Genomic DNA, 16,645 nt, shown 5'->3' with positions numbered 1-16,645 from the left:
TTGTACGGGGAACCAACGGGAAAGCTACTACACAATTGTATTGAGGCAGTAGAATTACAGACTAAAGTAAGACCCGATCTGGAGGATCAGGAATTGGAAGGAGGAGAAAAATGGTTTATCGATGGTTCCTCGAGAATGATAGAGGGAAAACGTAAATCAGGATATGCCATCGTAAACGGCATAACAGGACAGACTGTAGAATCGGGTCCCCTAAAGGCAAATTGGTCAGCACAGGCATGTGAACTCTTTGCTCTCCTAAAAGCCCTCAAAGGCTTGAAGGGAAAAAGGGGAACCATCTATACCGATTCAAGGTATGCATTTGGGATAGTGCATACCTTCGGGAAAATTTGGGAAGAAAGGGGTCTGATCAACACTAAAGGAAAAGGATTGGTACATGAGGAAATAATTAGACAAATTTTAGAAGCGGTCAGAGAGCCACTGGAGATATCTGTGGTTCATGTAAAAGGACACCAGACCGGACGACAACTCCATACAAGGGGAAACAATTTAGCGGATAAAGAGGCGAAAAGAGCGGCATTGTTGACCGTAAGTATTTCTGAGCTAGTCCCAAGGGAACCTCCAGAGGTTTCAGTGCTTCCTTCGGAAAAGGAGCAGGAAGACTTCAAAAAGGTAGGTGGACATTTCAAAGAGGGTAAATGGTGGTTACCTGACGGGAGGGAGTTGGTCCCGAAGGGGATAGCAAAGAGAATACTCAAAAGACTACATGCACAAACCCATTGGGGAACCAGGGCATTGGCTGAACAATTTTTAAAATTCTTCGGGTGTAAAGGAATCTTCGAGCTCGCAAAACAAGAGGTACAGGGATGCGTGATATGCCAAAAGGTAAACAGAGCGAATTTTCGGCAAACCAATTGGGGAGGTCGGCCAATCTCATATCGACCATTTGAAAGAATCCAAGTGGATTTCACAGAATTACCAAAAATTGGCAGAAATAAATATTTGTTAGTTATAGTAGATAAATTGACACATTGGGTAGAGGCCTTTCCCAGAGCTAAGGCTACGGCCCAAACAGTGTCTAAAATTCTACTGGAAGAAATAATTCCTAGATATGGTATTGTAGACCATATTGATTCGGACCAGGGCACACATTTCACCTCAAAAATTATCAAACAGTTGTCCGATGCATTAGGGATCAGATGGCAATATCATACTCCTTGGCACCCTCAGAGCTCGGGGCAAGTGGAAAGGATGAATCAGACGTTAAAATCACAAATATCCAAATTGACAATTGAAACAAAAATGTCCTGGGTCAAATGTCTCCCCTTGGCATTGCTGAATATAAGAACCATGCCGAACTCAGAAACAGGACTGTCCCCCTTTGAAATGTTGTATGGAATGCCGTACAAGCATGGTATGCCGGTTGAACATCCTCAAACAGAGGATGTGCAACTCCAACCTTATCTCATTTCTATAAATAAAAAACTTACAGGAGTTAAGGAGAAGAGGATTGATTCCTCAGAGCAGCACGTTGGGATTTCCGATCCACCAAATTCAACCAGGGGACAAAGTACTGATCAAAGTGTGGAAAGAGCAACCCCTCAGTCCTCACTGGGAAGGACCATTCCTCGTCCTCCTGACTACAGACACCGCGGTTCGTACGGCTGAAAAGGGCTGGACACACTCTTCCCGAGTGAAGAAAGTTTCGGTTCACGATCCCCCCGAGTGGAAAATTGTAACCCCTCCGGGAGAATTGAAAATCAGGCTTCAGCGGAACAACAAATGAGCAGCGAAGACAGGATAAGTTGCACCAATTTTGAATGTTATTGTTTTCCTTTTGTACATTTTAAGTGTGCATATTGTAAACAAACGTGGGTGACTCATTGTTTGGGAGGGCAAAAACCAAGAGGGTTGTGTGCCGCGTGTTACAAAGAGGAATTAGAACAGACCAACCTTTTTCTAGCACTTGCTACCCGGGTGGGTATCTTGGAACTCGACTCTCCGGAGTGGTTCCGATTTTTTCAAAAGGGATTACGAGGCCATTTGGACTGTAAAGCGGAACCTCTAATAATCGAGTGCCGCCGAAACGTAAAAGTACCGTGCAGGAGCGGCACGATCAAGGCATCTCGGTGGGCAACCTTTAAAAGGAGGTTTGCCATCAGGACGTCAAGGGCCCCTGAAGACAGTCCTTGCTGCCGAGGAGATGGTTATCCCTGCCGTATGTTCTTGTACGGGCGGAGGGAATGGCAGAGGGATGCGATTGTGGGGAATCCTGACGATCCTGAACCTAGCCATGTGCTGGACCGAGAGAATGGGCCCCGAGGCGCCTCCAGGGACGACCTCCCTGGGGAAGTGTGAGCAGTGCCAAACTGCCACGCGAACCGAGCCATTGATCACTTGCCCTCCGGAATTGCACGCAGGAGAATGTTGGGCAAATGGTACCCAAATGGACCTGTGTAAGCTGGAAGGGAAAATTTGGTGCTCCACCCCGGGGATAGGTACTGGAAAAAGGCGACCCCATATCACAGGGGAAAAAGAGGTCCAAGCGACCCATCTACGAAGTAAGAGAGACATAGAAGGGGTTTCCCCAATCTCGGTCTGCGGGCAGTGTAATAAAACTGTCTGGATTGGAGGAAAGAAGCAGTCGACGTTCATTGCGTATCACAGAGTCAACCCCTTGTGTTACAATAAAGCAAACTTAAAATATTGTACCATGGGGGGGAAATTGTACTGGGAAGGGAGGAACCTGAAACACGAAATGAAAGTGTCATTCAGTAATGAACCGATAGTTTTGGATTTACTGAAAAATGACGATGACAGAGTGTGTCTACAGTTTGATCAGGTGATCTGTTTTGCAAAAGACGAGGATGGTTCAGACCCTGAAAATAAAATAAAACAATTGACTCTTGAACTAAAGAGGCAGGAAATGGAAAATAAGAGAAAAAGACTCGAACAAGAGAGGTTAAACTCTCTCAGTGAGCAATAAGAGCAATTAGAAAAACAATACGATAATTGGAAGCTACCTAGCCCTAATCAGAATCTATTTATAGATCTGATGCAGGAAATAGCTACCGAATTAGGATTGACTAATTGTTGGATATGTGGCGGCCTGAAATCAGCCGAAAGATGGCCATGGAAGGGAGAAGGATTAACCCCAGAACAATTACTTAAATGGACAGGATTGAAATTATCCAAAACAACCCGGCGACCAGAGGGGTGGGTGATTGACAAAAGAATCATTGGAACTTTTTGTGTCAGTTGGGAAGGAAGGGAATTCACTGAGCTAGTTGGTTACACCCCGTGTGTAAAAACTCTCTCGGTAAATTCAGATAAAAAGACAAAAATTTGGCAGCCGGAATCACCCGAGGGCTATTGGAGCCAATCTCGGGAAAATAATTGCGAATGGATAGATCTAATTGGTTTATGTTGGAACAAACAGGATGGGGCGAATCCCTTCCATGCCTTTCTCGGCCTGAGGGAATATTGGGAGGACCCGGCAAAACTTAACAGAGATTGGAAGGCACCGGATGGGATTTACTGGATATGCGGAAAGAAAGCATACAGTGAATTACCCAGAAATTGGAAGGGGTCATGCACACTCAGAATAATTCGGCCTTTCTTCTTTACATTACCTAAAGATGAAAGTAGGTCTTTAGGTGCTCCCCTCTTTGAAACTCTAGCCTGACAAAAGAGGGAATTGAAACGGGAGCTACCAATAGCCGGAGGTAACCACAAATGGAAGGGGGAGGAATGGCCCGCCGAAAGGATCATACAATATTATGGACCGGCAACATGGGCAAATGATGGCAGTTGGGGATACAGGACCCCAATCTACCTCCTCAATCGGCTCATTAGGTTACAGGCTGTGGTAGAAGTTGTTTCAAACCACACTTCAGAAGCCCTGGAACTCCTAGCAAAACAACATTCCCAGATGAGAGCCTTTGTATACCAAAACAGACTCGCTCTCGACTATTTGCTAGCTGAGGAGGGAGGAGTGTGTGGCAGATATAACGAGTCAGAGTGTTGCATGGAAATAGATGACTTCGGAGAAACTATAAAGGGTCTAGCTGCTGAAATAAAGAAAGTAGCCCATGTACCCGTCCAGAAATGGAATTCGATTTTACAAGCCTCTTGGTGGGATCAAATTTTTGGGCAAGGGGCATGGTGGAAAAAACTAGTATTCTTTATAGGATGTTCGATTGCCGGAGTCATCTTCCTACCCTGCCTAATTCCTTGTCTGATCAGACTGATACATTCTGTCGTTCAAGGAATGCAAATTGCCTCTCTCCCAATAGACCCAGAAAAGGCACAAGGAAACGCTACCCTTCTTTCAAAAATCATGAAGTTAGAAGAAGAAAAAGAGAGTAGAAATGCGGTCAAAGCATTGAGAGAATTTGAAAACAAACATATGTTGTCCCCAGAAAATGTAGAAGAGTTAGACAAAGAGGAAAACGACATTATCTAACCCGATATTCCTCTGAAGAAGTATGTAAACACGAATTTTTAATATGATCAAATTATTAGGTGGGGGACTGTAATAAAGAATTGGGTAAATAAAAATTCGGAATAAAAGGTTTAAATAAAGTATGTGTAATTATAACTAATGAAAATATGGAATAAGGAATTCTCCTCCAGGTCGAGGCAGAATTCCTTTTCCAAAGTCACGGATTGCAAAAGAACCCCCCCCAGATAACAAGCTTCAGCAGGCTCATCAACTCGGAGGAAAGGACAGGACACAGGCCATCATAGAAACAAAAGAACTAGCCTGAAAGTCTACCTCCAGATAAAGGCAACGCCCGGCCGATTTCGGCCGGAGACCATCAAGCAAGACAAAAGGGACGAGCCCCAGGAAAATGGTCGTTGCCAGAATCGAACACCACACCCGCCAAACCCATACTACAGAAACTCAATCAAGAAAGACAAAGAAGAGACTACTCCTCCGAGATATCCATCGGCGCTAGCCCGGATCCCTCGATTCTGCTGTGATGAAATATGTTAAAATACATACAGACTCACTTTGCATTTGAGGAGACTCTGCCCGGATACTTACTGACTCAATGTTCTAGGCCAGGAAATCCATTCACCCGACAATCAGGGACACTTGGTGAATGGAAACTGGTTGGAATTCTAGCCTGGGGACATAAAATCCCTATAAAAACCCAGGCCAGAGAACCCTCAGACGTGGATTTGGGAACACCTATACCTTGCGTATAGACCCTGTCCACCCAGCGCTGCGCTGTCCATTTATTGTGGTTTTTCCTCGCTGTTCGTTGCTTCATTAATTTATAATAAATTTATCTTTGTTAATCTTTAATCTGCCGTTGCATTTATAACAGTTAGGAACCTCAGGTGTTCACCAACCACGTGGCTTTTGCTAAATTAATCTCCCAGTTCTTGAAAGTTCCCCCACCCAGTGCCTTCAAGCTGGTTTTAAGCAAGCCATTGCACCGTTCAACTTTTCCAGCAGCGGGTGCATGGTAGGGGATATGGTACACCCACTCAATGCCATGTTCCCTAGCCCAGCTGTTTATAAGGCTGTTCTTGAAATGAGTGCCATTGTCTGACTCAATCCTCTCAGGGGTGCCATGCCTCCAAAGGACCTGCTTTGCAAGTCCCGGGATGGTGTTCCGGGCAGTGGCATGAGGCACAGGGTAGGTTTCCAACCATCCAGTGGTGGCTTCTACCATCGTGAGCACATAGCGCTTGCCTTGGCGGGTTTGGGGCAGTGTGATGTAGTCAATCTGCCAGGCTTCCCCATACCTATATTTGGACCAACGCCCACCGTACCATAGCGGCTTCAACCAGTGGGCCTGCTTGATCGTGGCACACATCTCACAGTCATGGATAACTTGAGAAATAGTGTCCATGGTTAGATCCACCCCTCGGTCCCGTGCCCACTTATAGGTGGCATCTCTCCCCTGATGACCTGAGGCATCATGGGCCCATCGAGCTAGGAACAACTCTCCCTTGTGTTGCCAATCTAAGTCTATCTTTGACACCTCTATCTTTGCAGCCTGATCCACCTGCTCATTGTTTCGGTGCTCTTCATTACCCCTACTCTTGGGGACATGGGCATCTACATGACGGACCCTCACAGACAGTTTCTCTACCCTGGTGGCGATGTCTTTCCACTCATCAGCAGCCCAGATTGGCTTTCGTCTGCATTGCCAGTTGGCCTTTTTCCACCTTTCCAGCCATCCCCACAGAGCATTGGCTACCATCCATGAATCCGTGTAGAGGTAGAGTTTTGGCCACTTCTCTCTTTCAGCAATGTCCAGGGCCAGTTGAACAGCTTTGAGTTCAGCAAGTTGATCCACCCTCTCCTTCAGTGGCCTCTGCGACCTGTCGTGTGGGGCTCCATACGGCTGCTTTCCACTTCCGGTTCATCCCTACGATGCGACAGGAACCATCAGTGAGCAGAGCGTAGCGTGTTTCTTCTGCTGGCAGTTGGTTGTACGGTGGAGCTTCTTCAGCCCGTGTCACTTGTTCCTGCTCCTCTTCATCAGTGAGACCAAAGTTTTCACCTTCCGGCCAGTTTGTAATTATCTCCAAAATCCCAGGGCGATTTGGGTTTCCAATACGGGCGCGCTGCGTGATGAGGGCGATCCACTTGCTCCATGTAGCGTTGGCGGCGTGGTGGGTAGCAGGAATCTTTCATTTAAACATCCACCCCAGCACTGGTAGTCGGGGTGCCAAGAGGGGTTGTGCTTCTGTGTCAATCACTTCTGAGGCGGCTTGAACTCCTTCATAGGCAGCTAAGATTTCCTTCTCTGTGGGAGTGTAGTTGGCTTTGGACCCTCTGTAGCTTTGGCTCCAGAATCCCAGTGGTCGGCCTCGAGTCTCTCCAGGCACTTTCTGCCAAAGGCTCCAGGACAAGCCATTGTTCCCAGCTGCAGAGTAGAGCACGTTCTTCACATCTGGTCCAGTTCTGACTGGGCCAAGGGCTACTGCATGAGCAATCTCCTGTTTGATCTGAGCAAAGGCTTGCTGCTGTTCAGGGCCATAGTGGAAATCATTCTTTTTTCAGGTAACCAGGTAGAGAGGGCTCACGATCTGGCTGTACTCAGGAATGTGCATCCTCCAAAAACCTATGGCACCTTGGAAAGCTTGCGTTTCCTTCTTGCTGTTGGGTGGAGACATTGCTGTGATCTTATTGACGACCTCAGTGGGAATCTGATGCCATCCATCTTGCCACTTTACTCCCAGGAACTGGATGTCTCGAGCAGGCCCTTTGACTTTGTTCTTGATGGCAAAGCCGGCTTCTAGCAGAATCTGGATGATCTTTTCTCCTTTCTCAAATACTTCCACTGCTGTGTTCCCCCACACAATGATGTCATCAATGTACTGCAGATGTTCTGGAGCCTCACCCTTTTCCAGGGCAGCCTGGATCAGTCCATGGCAGATGGTGGGGCTGTGCTTCCACCCCTGGGGCAGTCGGTTCCAAGTGTACTTCACTCCCCTCCACGTGAAGGCAAACTGAGGCCTGCATTCTGCTGCTAGGGGAATGGAGAAAAATGCATTAGCAATGTCAATAGTGGCGTACCACTTCGCTGCTTTGGACTCCAGCTTGTACTGGAGCTCCAGCATGTCTGGCATGGCAGCGCTCAGAGGTGGAGTCACTTCATTCAATGCACGATAGTCCACAGTCAATCTCCATTCTCTGTCAGACTTGCGCACAGGCCAGATGGAGCTGTTGAAGGGTGAGTGGGTTTTGCTGACCACCCCTTGGCTCTCCAGTTCTCGGATCATCTTGTGGATGGGGATCACAGCATCTCGATTTGTCCTATACTCTCGGCGGTGCACCGTCGAGGTGGCAATTGGTACTCGCTGTTCTTCCACCTTCAGGAGTCCTACTGCAGATGGGTTCTCTGATAGTCCAGGAAAGCTGTTCAATTGCTTAATGTCCTCTGCCTCCACAGCAGCTATTCCAAAAGCCCACCTGAGTCCCTTTGGGTCTTTGTAATAGCCATTTCGAAGGAAGTTCATGCCCAGAATACACGGGGCCTCTGGGCCAGTCACAATGGGATGTTTCTGTCACTCTTTCCCAGTCAGGCTCACCTCGGCTTCCAACAGAGTCAATTGCTGCGATCCCCCCGTCACCCCAGCAATGGAAACAGGTTCTGCCCCCACATGTCCTGAGGGCATTAGGGTACACTGTGCACCAATATCAACTAAAGCTTCGTATTTTTGTGGCTCTGATGTGCCAGGCCATCGGATCCACACCGTCCAAAAGACCCGGTTTTCCCGTGCCTCTTCCTGGCTAGAGGCAGGGCCCCTCTAGCACTCTAGGAGAGGTCATCCTCTCCTCCTTGGGCATACATGCTAGAGGTTCCTTCAAGGGGATCATCCTCTTTTCTGTAATATCTGCCAGTTTGGTCACGGGAGGTTGAGGCTACCTTCACTTTAGTGGAACCTTTCTGGTTAATGGTTCCTTGCCTGAGTTGACGCACTCGTGCTGCCAGGGCAGAAGTGGGTTTCCCATCCCACTTTCCCATGTCTTCCCCATGGTCACGTAGAAAGAACCACAGCTCAGCTCGTGAGGTGTACCCTCTCTCTCTAGCTGGGGGACGTGGGGCTTGGAGTTTTGGGCTTGTGACCCGCACTGGTGCCATATGGAACTGCTCTTCCTCATCTCTTCCCTCATTTCCCTCATCTCCTCTTTGAGTTCCTTAATCACAGCAGAAATCTTAGCCTGATGTGGGCCATGGACCATACTGGCGAAATGTCTAAGCCTGGTGGTGACAGAACCCACCGTTTCTCGGCTGTTATCGGCATTAATCGTTGCAATATAGGTGGTGTAGTCACGTGGCCCTAGATTTGCCAGACTCCACAACATCTGCCCAGTGCACCTGACTTTGTCGGGGTCATTATCATGCTGTCCACCCCTCCCAAAAAGGACCTCTAATATTGCCACTTCTCTCAGCTGTTGGATCCCTTCCTCAATGGTTTTCCATTCCCTTCTATGATAGTGCTCTTCCATTCTCTCTCTGTGGACAAACCTCTCTCTTACACTCATCAAAAGCCGCTCCCAGAGGGAAAGGGGCCCTTGCTCCCTGACGAATATCTGATTCACACCTGAGTCCTAGGTCAAGGGTCCCACATTCCTTGCCTCACCACCATCCAGCTGCACGCCTGTACCCATAAGGTCCCAGACCCAAAGTAACCAGGTTGTATAAGGCTCAAGCCCCCGCCTCACAATGTCTTTTTGTAACTTACGGAGACTGTCATATGTCAGAGACTCAGTAATGATTTCAACTTCTGGCTCGCTTGTGGGTTGTGAGGGCCCTCCTTTCTTATCCTTATCAACAGGGTGCTGTGATTTCATCTTAGACTTTCTTGTTTCCACAGGGGCAACAGCTCCTGGCTGTGACTGTCCTTGTGGTTCAGCTGGAACCTGGACAGTTGTAACGTCTGTGGGTTCCACTGCAGCACCATCAGACTCTCCCTCTTTGAGGCAGGGGGAGGGTTTCCCAGCAGCTGAGGAAATGCACTCCTTTAGCATCTGGCCCATCTCATGCATCTCCTTCACCAGAACCCCCACCCACTCTGGGTGGTTCATTTCTGAGGTGGGCTGTGGAGCAGGGGCAGGATCTAGAGCATCACCCCCTGTCTCTGGGGCTGTGCCAGGCTCTGGGGCAGCACTCCCTGTCTCTGGGGCTGTGCCAGGCTCTGGAGCATACCCCCTGTCTCTGGGGCTGTGCCAGGCTCTGGGGCAGCACTCACTGTCTCTGGGGCTGTGCCAGGCTCTAGAGCAGCACTCCCTGCCTCTTTCCCTTTGTCTCTGAAGGCTAAGTAAAACAGGCCTATCAGTATCACCAGCCACTGTAAGATGTCATTAGCATTCAGAGATGATTTTAACGCTTCGAAAACTTGCGGGGTAGGCCCAAGGAACTGGGTGAAAGGTTGGGAGAAAATTTCCCCAGCTGTCTTTTTCTCCCAGTAGGTACCATTAATAAAGTAACCCAAAAACCATCCAGTTAGTGTGTGACAGCTCTGAATCCATGAGCCCGCCGTCCAGAGGACGTTAAACATCCATGAATTCCTCACCTTATCAATCCACAAAACAAGCTGGATAATAGCCACAGTAGCCTTAGTTATAGGACCCATATTTAAGTAAGGTACCGCAAATGGGAGAAATATAGCTGTGACCACATGTCCCCCGAACCTGGGTAAGCTCAACAGCATGGTTCTACCTAACAAGGTTTCTAAATCCAGCACACAAAAGTTAGGTAATTTAAGAACTGTTATTCTTTTTATGCCCTTTTCTCTCAGTGCCCCACGGATGGGCGCCAAAATCTGTCTTGGTTCTAGAAGACAGGTGTCTGCTAGGGAGAGCAGGAGCCCCCCTTGGGATGAAAGAATGTAGACCCCCTCCCTCCGAATTATTATAAATTTGAAATCAAGGGGCTTTCAGGCAGAGATCTGGGGATAGGAATAACAGTTCTTTACTAGTATAACCACGCAAACAAACAACAATAACTACAGCAATAACAAGAAAACAGAACCAGGGACCCCAGGACAGCTTTCTCCGCTGAGATGGGATGGAGGAGAGGCTTTGTTTTCACAAACCCCTCGGGCAGTCAGTCCCGGTGCTTTTGCAGGGCTCCGAGGAACAGTCAGCTGGAACAGCAGGGACGAGCTGAGATCCTGGGCTGGTGGCTGAGGTGTATCAGCAGGGATGAGCTGAGATCCTGGGCCGGTGGCTGAGGTGTATCAGCAGGGATGAGCTGAGATCCTGGGCCGGTGGCTGAGGTGTATCAGCAGCTCCACGGCGGTGCCTGGCACTGCCACACGTCCCGGCAGGGCAGGGGGTGCGAGGCCACCAACAAAGAGGGGAGAAGGAGAAGCAGCAGCAACTCCGTCTGGGTGATGGCAAAATTCTCTTCTCTCCACCGCAGCAGCTCCGCGACCCAGCACACGAACGTCCTTCCCTGAAGCCGAAGAAAGAAAGCCAGCCTAAAAACTGTCCCCACCCTCCTTTTCTGCCCCCTTCCCACCCCGCCCCGGGCCCGGCCACTCTTTGTCCGTTGTCAAGCACTCCTAAGTACCGGTAGTTAGGTTGTCCCAGCACATAATGGGTAAAAATTCCCCGGGCAGGCCAGAACAACAAACAAAACAAAAAAAAGGACACCTAACCCTCAACAGCCAGGGTCACCCAGATGTTCTGGCGTGGCTGTGGGACGATCCAGGCCGCTGTCAGGCTGCTCAGTGTGAGCAGGATGACAGCAGGGTTAAGGCTCATCATGGATTTGAGTAAGAGGTAGGTTATTTCTAAAAAAAAAAAGGAAACAGATATTCTTTAAAACATATTCACAGTTACAGTATGCAGGTCAGAGGCTAGAGAGGTTTCTTCTTGCTCTCTTCAGCGGCGTCTTCTCTTGGAAGCAACAGCCACTTGCTTCTCTTTTCTTCTTGCTGGGGCTGGATTCTTTGGAACAAAAGGTTTTACCCATTTCTGAGGAATCCATCGGGGGCCTGAAGGGGTGGATACACACGCGTAACCTCCCCCCAGGTGACAAGTTCATAGGGACCCTTGGTTTGCCAAGTTTCAGGGTCCCTGATTAAAACCGGCGGATGCTGTGACAATTTAAACTGATCACCACTGTTAAAATGCCGAGTTACAGGAGGATTCATGTTTTCAAATGAGCAGTTTAGGAAATTAATGGTAAACAGAGCTTTAAGGAGTTTCTGTAGGGGAGACATCCACACTGCCTCGCTACCTTGCCTGGCTGTGACTTGTTGGAGCGTCTGGTGTGTACGCTCAATTACAGCCTGACCTGTGGGGGAGTGGGGGATGCCAGTTTTATGTTCCACTCCCCACTGCTGGACAAATTCCAGGAACTCCTTGGATTTATACGCTGGGCCATTATCTGTTTTAATTTCTTTAGGGATTCCCAGTACGGAAAAGGCCTGTACTAAGTGTTGTTTAGCATGCACAGACTTTTCTCCTGCATGAGCAGAGGCATACACCGCTCCTGAGTATGTATCAATACTCACATGTACATACTTAAGGTGACCAAAACTGGGGATGTGAGTGATATCTGTTTGCCACACCTCACAGCTCTTAAGGCCTCGGGGATTAACCCCAATGCCTAATGATGGCACTGCCTGGAGCTGACAACTGGGACAGGTAGCCACGATGGCTTTGGCCTGATCCCGTGTCAGCTGGAACTGACGAATCAGTCCTGGCACATTTTGATGGTATTGCTGGTGACTCATTTTTGCCTGTTGAAACACATCTGGGAGACATACCTTTTCAGCTGGCGCAGCAAGGGAATCTGCCTTCCGGTTCCCCTCAGCGATTTCACCTGGCAACGGGGTGTGCGATCTTATGTGCATCACATAGAAAGGTTGTTCTCGATTTGAAACTAAATAAATCAGTTTTGAAAGCAATCTAAAGAGATGTTCGTTCTCAATGTCCTTGAGAACTGCCTGTTCCGCACTGGACACCACTCCTGCTACGTAGGCTGAGTCAGTAACCAAATTAATCGGTTCTGGAAATTTCTCAAAGGCTCTCACAACCACAGCTAGTTCAGCTATCTGGACTGACCCCTCTACAAACTCAACATCAGCTTCCCAAAGCTGAGTCTGTGGATTTCTCCAAGTCATCACCGACTTGTGGGATTTCCAGATGCATCAGTGAACACTGTGAGAGCTTTGAGTGGCCTCCGGCTCCTTTTCTCACGAGGAATGAGATGGAATTCCTCATGAAACAATTTGTGTGATGGTGCATGAACTGAAATTTGCCCACTAGAGCTGTCCAGAGCTAACTGGAGGTTAGCATTGCTCTGCAGCAGATGCTCAAACATCTCTTTGGTCAGTCTCTCAGGGGAGTTTTTGCCTTCTCCAGAGAGCCTGACTGGGAGGTGAATACACATAAAGTCACAACCTGCCAGTTCCTGCAGCCTTACCCTGGCCTTTTGGATCAGCTGAGCCATCAGCTCTTGTGGCTTGGTGATAGTTTTGGGTCTTTGATGGGAGAGGAACACCCACTCTATGATTAAGAGTGCATCTCTCTGCCCCTCGGCCCACTGGAATATTAACCCATGTAGGTGTGGCAATTTCCCCAGGACAATAAATTTGAAAGGCAGCTCAGGTTTGAAGCGGTGTGCCTGTCTTTCTGTCAAGGCCTTTTGTGCTTTTTCAATTACAGTTTTTGCTTCTGGAGTCAGCTCCCTAGGAGACAGTAATTCTCTCTCCCCTTTCAATAAATTAGTAGGGGGCTCAGGTCTTTATTTGTGAGACCTAGCCATGGTCTGACCCAGTTTAGTGACCCGCATAGAGAATGAAGATCTGCTAGAGTTTTAGGATTACCAATAATTTCCAATTTTTGTGGAGCAACAGTCCGTGCAGTAATTTCCAGGCCCAGGCATTTCCAAGGTGGCATCCTTTGAACTTTGTCTTCCTGCAACTGGAATCCAGCAGAGGTTAAAACTTTAACCACTAGGTCAAGGGTACCTTTCAGCATGTTGTTATTGGGGCAGCATATTAAAATGTCGTCCGTGTAATGCAAAATGATAGCCTCTCTCTTTTCAGCACGCACTGAGGACAGCAATGACCCCACATACCACTGGCAGATGAAGGGGCTGGCTTTCATCCCCTGAGGTAATACTGTCCAGTGGTACCGTTTCATTGGGGCTTCTCGGTTAATTGTGGGAATGGAAAAGGCAAACCTTGGTGCATCAGCTGGATGCAGGGGAATTTGAAAAAAGCAGTCTTTAATATCCAGTACTGCTAGTAGCCAATCTTGTGGTAGCATGGTTGCGGATGGCATTCCTGGTTGGAGAGATCCCATGTCTTGTATTTTTTTGTTTATTTCTCTTAAATCTTGAAGGAGGCGCCATTTATCCTTCCCTGGCTTTTTTATTACAAACACCGGGGAATTCCAAGGGCTTGTTGTTTCTACTATGTGTCCTTTAGCCAATTCTTCTTCCACTAATTTTTCTAGCGCCCCAAGTTTTTGTTTGCTGAGAGGCCACTGGTTCACCCAAATTGGATCATTACCTAGCCAAGATAATTTTTGGACCGGACGCTCTACAGTGGCCTCCATCAAAAATCCTGAGGTGTCTCAGGAATTGTTACTTTCACCCCCCACTGGGACATGGTATCTCTCCCCCACAAGGGGCACTTGTAGTCAATCACAAAAGGTCAGACACTAGCTATCCTACCGTCTGGACCTTCGATCTGGACGATATCTTTAGCAATTTTTGCCAGTTTCATCCCTCCAACACCCTGTATTTTTCCTGCCAGGGGTTGTAGGTCCCAATGTGAGCACCACACCTTTTCTGGTATGATGGTCACATCTGCCCCAGTGTCAATTAACCCTTCTACATGGAGATGTTCTGATTTATGTGTTAAATTACATCCCATTATGGGCTTGTCTTCACCCACTACTTCTGCCCAGTAGACTCCCGGTGCTTTGTCTTCTACTGGGACTTCTGTTGGAAGAGGGATCACCTGGGCTATTCCCTGCCCTTTATCTATATAGAAAGGTGGTTGGGGGCACCTAGCTAAGAGAATGAGGTGTGTTAGGTCTCCCGTGATTGTCATGGGAGCCACCTCAATCTCTATTGGTGTGTGTGCTGTGTCTCCAATAACAAAATACCTACTATCCAGTCCAGCCAGGTCTTGTGAATTATCCTGCAAATTTACTCCCACGACAGTCCAGTGGTCAGATCTGAAACAAAAAGCTTTAGAAGTTACAAGTCTGAATCGCTTTTGCGGTTGCCAGACCTTATTAGGCAAACGTTTTTCACAATTATATTTTTGCAGTTTTTCCCCTCCGTCCCCCCTTGTTATTAAAGGACAGAGATTTGTTTCCACTTCATTTATGTCTGCGCGCTGAGTGGGTAAGCCCTGAGGCTTAAGTTTTTTGGCAAGCTGATATCTGTGTGTTTCTGTCGTTTTAAAGGACAGTTTTTATCAAAATGTCCCGGTTTTCTGCAGTGAAAACAAATTTGCTGTTGCTGGTCAGACGTCATCTGTTCACTCCTTGTCTCAGATGCAACTGCAGCAACAGGTCTTGGGGTGGTCCAGGGAGGTCTCTTTTCCTACGAAAACATCTCTGCTTTCCTTGCACAGGCTGCTGACATCTGTGCGAGTGTAGGAGGTGGCTCCAATGGCAAACCTAAAATGACTCTACAGCAAGATTCATTAGCATTTCTCTGAGCAAGTTCCTTGACTAACTCTGCCTGTACCACAGGGTCTTCTACCTGACGGGAGACTTGTTCTTTTCATCGGTCTAAGAATTGCAGGAATAATTCTGAAGGCATTTGTTTTACATTAATATAACTGCCCTTAGTGTCAGCTGTAGGTAGCTGGGTGAAAGCCTTTTCTGCAGCTGTAGTGATTTTATCTATCACAACTTTTGGCAATGCCCTAGTTTGGTCCTCAGGTTTTTCCCATACTCCTTCACCACATGAATGCTCTAAAGTAATAGGATTATTTAATAAATCTACATATTGGTGATTAGTATTTAATAATTCCACCAGTATGTTTTTTAGAAATCGTTTCCATGTGTTTTCCCATAATTCAAATTCAGATGGTGTAAGCAAACACCTAAAAAGATCTTTAATAGCTGTAGGAACTAAATCATTTGAGGTTAATGTTGTTTTAACAATGCTTTTAAATATTTCACTGTTACGACCAAATTCTCTTTGTACTTTGCAAATTTCCTTTTTGTCTTGGTATGAAAATGGCTTGCAAGTATGGTTTTGAGGTCTTGTTCCAGTAAAAGTTACTGGAGCAGCAGTAGGGAAAAAAGCTGAGTCACAATCATTTTGTTCTCCATTCCCGGGAGTTGTATTGAACCGGCAGGGGGGAGAGGCTTGTCCTGCCCAGGTATCGGGAAGGCTCGCATTCCCCCATCCCCCAGGGGCACCACGTGGCTCCGCAGAGATAGCAAGCCGAGGGGATCCACCCTCCGGTTCCCCGGGGCGTCCCCCGGGGCCATCAGGGCAGATTGCAGCAGCACGACCACACCTGCCTTTGGAATGTGGCGAGGCAATCTCACCTCCCTGCTCATTCCCGGGCCCGCCCCCCCGGACCGTGGGAACTGGGAGGGGCTCTGCCCCTCACCATCCACTCGGCCCAGCCCCCAGCCGCGCCCCCGGCTCCCGCCCCATTTCCAGCCGCTGCCCCAACTCCCGCCTCATCTCTGCCCCCAGCCCCACCCCCGCCTGGCTTCGGGGTGCCCGTTCCTTCCCCACACCTGTGGAGAGACACAGCTCCTCCCCCGCAGGAGCCGGAGGAGGGCGCACCCCCCCACCCCCCCCGCCCGCCGGGCCCAGGGGTTCCGCACATCCCCACACTGGGCCCTGGAGGCTCACACCCCCCTCCCAGGGGGCAGGGCCGGAGCACCCTTCCCTCTGCCCCTCTGCAGGAGCAAGGGGTGTAACTCTCTCCCTCCCCGTTCCTCCTTCCCCCGGGACAGGGGGCAAAGGGATCGGGAATAGGGTTACAGCCTCGGGGGGCAGGGTCATAGGGTGGGGCCAGGCAGGGATGGGGGGTATTGCAGGGTGGAATGTCAGGGGGAACAAAGGGGTTGTGATAAGGGTTGGGGGCAGGACCCGGTGGGTGGGAGGGATTATGGGTAGGAGAAAGGGGGTACACAGGGGGATTCACCATGTGGCCGGGTAACACGTGGCCAGCGTCATTTTGGCTCTGCACATGTTCTTGAGTAAGTTCA

This window comes from Cyanistes caeruleus, chromosome 15 (genome assembly GCF_971803275.1).
Source record: "Cyanistes caeruleus chromosome 15, bCyaCae1.hap1.1, whole genome shotgun sequence".
Classification (NCBI taxonomy): Eukaryota; Metazoa; Chordata; class Aves; order Passeriformes; family Paridae; genus Cyanistes; species Cyanistes caeruleus.
Note: the sequence above shows the minus strand (reverse complement) of the source record.